This window comes from Phycodurus eques, chromosome 3, assembly GCF_024500275.1.
Source record: "Phycodurus eques isolate BA_2022a chromosome 3, UOR_Pequ_1.1, whole genome shotgun sequence".
NCBI classification, from domain to species: Eukaryota; Metazoa; Chordata; class Actinopteri; order Syngnathiformes; family Syngnathidae; genus Phycodurus; species Phycodurus eques.
The window spans coordinates 33657256-33661921 of record NC_084527.1 but is presented as its reverse complement, the minus strand read 5'-3'; positions in this window follow the sequence as shown (position 1 = coordinate 33661921).

The window sequence follows — 4666 nt, the reverse complement described above, 5'->3', positions numbered from 1 at the left end:
CTCTTGCCTCCTTGCTTCCCTGCACTTGGGTCCTCCACGTTTTTGCCTTGCCCTTCCTCTCCTTCGACAACCCTAACCGTGACAAATTTATCATACCTGTGTGCGGTTTCTTCCAGCGATGACTCCACTTTTTCGTCCTCTGGGATTTCCATTCCTGCACGTGTAGTTGGATTGTCTATGTTTAACTGTTGTGTATGTTTACTTCCCGGAGGTGTGGAACACAGATGGGCAGCAAGCGTACTCTGACTCAGAGATTTAATGACTTCTTCAAATATCATCAACAAATTACTAAGAGTGAAAGGAAAGAAAATACAGCTGTTGAATATTAAATGTAAACAGGAGTATCCAATAAATCCATCCAATAAAAAGATCAAAGGCCTATCTTACATAGTAAATCCCATTTTTCTCAAGTTAACAAACTTATCATCTCATAATATGCATAAAAATGCCCAAATATGCACATAATGAAATTAACTTACAATCATTGCTTTCGGAAGGCTTCAACAGAAGGATAGGCAATGATTGTGGCATTCAGTAATTTGACAGCAAATATGAGGCCAAACTGAATCAGCAGACAAGCGAGGACACAGATTGGCGTTCCCGTCGATCCACCTCGCGAATGTACCCAACAAAATGGACGAGCTTCATCTTCTGTTAAAGCCCAGTAAAGACCATGTGCTTCACGGAGACCTGGCTTTGCGACGCCGTACCCGATGGCGCCGTCATGCTTCCCGGCTTCCACATTCATCGAGCGGACCGCGACATGGAATCGTCGGGGAAAACAAAGGGCGGCGGGATATGCCTCCATATCAACGGAAAATGGTGTACGGACGTCACGGTGCTCAGCACACACTGCAGCCCGCATTTGGAGTCGCTATTTTTAAACTGTAAACCATTCTACTCGCCACGGGAGTTCGCATCATTCATACTGGCTGGAGTCTACATACCGCCTCAAGCTAACACGAACGCCGCACTGCTAACGCTCGCCGAACAAGTCAACGAAATTGAAAAAAAAACACCCGGAGTCACCCCTCATTATTCTCGGGGACTTTAACAAAGCTAAACTCAACCACGAACTCCCTAAATACAAGCAGCACATCGACTGTCCTACCAGGGAAAATAATACTTTAGACCACTGCTACACTACGGTAAAAAACGCATACCGTGCTATACCTCGTGCAGCCCTGGGCTCGTCTGATCACTGCTTAATTCACTTAATACCGACGTACAGGCAAGAACTTAAATGTGCGAAGCCTACAGTGAAAACAGTCAAAAAGTGGACCAATGAAGCCAAGATGGAACTTCAAAGCTGTTTAGACTGCACAGACTGGAGTGTCTTTGAAAATTCAGCTGGCAGCCTGGATAAATATACGGACACTGTCACATCCTATATCAGTTTCTGTGAAGAGGTTTGTGTACCAACAAAATCATTTCGGACATTCAACAACAACAAGCCGTGGTTCACTGCTAAACTTAAGCAGCTTCGCCAAACTAAGGAAGATGCATCTCAGAGCGGGGACAGGGCCCTGTATAATCGAGCTAGAAACCAGCTTACTAAAGAAATTAACATTGCAAAGAGGAACTATGCAGCAAAGTTGGAAAAACAGTTTAGCGCAAACGACTCTAAATCAGTCTGGCATGCATTCCAATCGCTGACTAATTACAAGCGACGATCCCCCCAAGCTGAGAACAATAGCACACTAGCCGACGACTTGAATACCTTCTACTGCAGATTTGAAAAGGACAGTTTCACTCCACACACCAACCCGGCCGCACCCGCGACCACAATCACACCTCTGACTTCTGCGTTAACCATCCATGAACAGGATGTGAGACGCATCTTCAAACAACAAAATATTAACAAAGCGGCAGGCCCGGACCATGTGTCCCCATCCTGCCTCAAAGTCTGCGCGGACCAGCTCGCTCCAGTCTTCACTCAGATCTTCAATAGATCTTTGGAAATGTGCGAAGTTCCATCCTGTTTCAAACGCTCCACCATCATTCCAGTCCCCAAGAAACCTGCAATCTCGGGTCTGAATGACTACAGGTCTGTCGCTTTGACATCTGTGGTCATGAAGTCCTTTGAACGTCTCGTGCTGGACCACCTCAAGAGTGTCACAGGTCCCTTGCTGGACCCCCTGCAGTTTGCCTACCAACCGAACAGGTCTGCGGATGATGCAGTCAACATGGGACTGCACTTCATCCTAGAACACCTCGACAGTGCAGGGACCTACGCGAGGATCCTGTTCGTGGACATCACCTCAGCGTTCAACACCATCATCCCTGAACTCCTTTCAACCAAGCTTCTCCAGCTCAGCGTCTCACCTGCCATCTGCCAGTGGATTTACAGCTTTCTGATGGGCAGGACACAGCAGGTCAGGCTGGGGGAGGCCACCTCATCCACACGCAGCATCAGCACCGGGGCGCCCCAAGGTTGTGTCCTCTCTCCGCTGCTCTTCTCTCTCTACACGAACGACTGCACCTCAGCGAACCCGACTGTCAAACTCCTGAAGTTTGCAGATGACACCACTGTCATCGGCCTCATCAAGGACGGTGGCGAGTCTGCATATCGACAGGAAGCGGAGCGGCTGGAGCTGTGGTGCGGCCGACACAACCTGGAGCTGAACACGCTCAAGACGGTAGAGATGATTGTGGACTTCAGGAGGCATCCTTTGCCACAGCTGCCCCTCACGTTGTCCAGCTGCCTTGTGTCAACCGTCGAGACCTTCAAGTTCCTGGGAATTACAATCTCTCAGGACCTGAAGTGGGCGACCAACATCAACTCCGTCCTCAAAAAGGCCCAGCAGAGGATGTACTTCCTGCGGCTTCTGAGAAAGCACGGCCTGCCACCGGAGCCGCTGAGGCAGTTCTAGACAGCAGTCTGGTTTGGTGCTGCTACGAAAAAGGACAAACTCCGACTGCAACGGACAATCAAAACGGCTGAAAGGATTGTCGGTACCCCCCTACCCACCATTGAGGACTTGCACGCTGCCAGAACTAAGACAAGGGCGTGCAAAGTCCCCTCCGGCCCTCCGCACCCCGGTCACCGGCTCTTCCGGCTCCTTCCCTCAGGTAGGCGCTACCGATCAATGCAAACTAGAACTAGCAGACATTCCAACAGCTTCTTCCCTCTTGCGATCAACTTCTTAAACACCTAACCTACAATTCCATTACAACAAGCTGGCAATTTTTAGACTTGAGTTCGTTGTCACATTTCTGTGGGGCCAATTATGTATTACTCGTGCACTCACTGTAGTAGTCTCGCCACGCTGCACTATTTGCATATACTGGCCACTCATGCCAGAGTAGCATCTGCTCCATTTGCACACCGATTGAGGAGTATCTGCAACATTTGCACCACCGACATTGTCCCAGATGATCGCACTACTCGTCACTTTAAACCGCATACACTCCTTGAAGTCTCGGCGTCCTTTGCACAATGGTCGTTGCACCGGACTATTGCAATATTAGTCATTCAAACTGCTCTAAGTGCTAGAGGACTCTGCATCTTTTTGGACAATTGTTTTTTGTCAATGTCTTTATGTCTCCAAAGTGTTCTGTAAATTGACTGTCTGTTGTACTAGAGCGGCTCCAACTACCGGAGACATATTCCTTGTGTGTTTTGGACATACTTGGCAAATAAAGATGATTCTGATTCTGATTTTAATGTTCTGCTACTGGTCTATAAATCACTAACCGGTTTACAGAGTCCAAAGCAAACATGGTGAAGCAGCATTTAGCTATTATGCTGCACACAAATGGAATAAGTTGCCAACAGAAGTGACGTCAGCCCCAAGTGTGAATGTTTTGAAGTCCAGGTTAAAAACGATTCTTTTTTCTCATGCAGTTGGACTTTTAAATATTTATTGCACTGTACTCTGTTTTAATTGTACTTGTATTTATTTTTTTTTTTTTCTTGTTTTAAATGTCTATAACCTTTTCTTTCTTCTTTGTTTTTCAATGCTTTTTAATCACGGAAAGCACATTGAGTTGCCTGGTGTATGATTATATCTATACCTTTGTATAGATATAATATTAGTGTTCCAATTATTAAGGCTGGAGCTGGAGCCTATCCCAGCCATCTTCGGGCGAGAGGCGGGGTACAACCTGAACTGGTCGCCAGCCCATCGCAGGGTACATATAAACAAACAAGCATTCGCACTCACATTCACACCTACGGGCAATTTAGAGTCTCCAATTCATGCATGTTTTTGGGATGTGGGAGGAAGCCGGAGTGCCCGGAGAAAACCCACGCAGGCACGGGAAGAGCATGCAAACTACACACAGGCGGGGCCGGATTTGAACCCGGGTCCTCGGAACTGTGAGGCAGATGTGCTAACCAGTCGGCCACCGTGCCGCCCGCCACCTTTAAGATTTAGAAAAACAAATAAATCAATGAGAAATTACAAAAATGGACAAATTGAAAGAACAGATGAAGTAGATTCAGACTATTTACACTAACGAGCGCTTGGTTGAAAACAATGACACGGGCGGCTATGGGAAGATCATTTACGGTAAAATTTAGATAAGGAAGGTCCTTTAGTGTCCTTTGTACCAGCAGAACTGTAGGGTTAATGGCTCACGTGCTGAAACAAACAGAGACAATATGAGATTTATTCATGGGAGCCTGACCAAATTGGAGGGAAAATGTCGAAAAACTAAATTA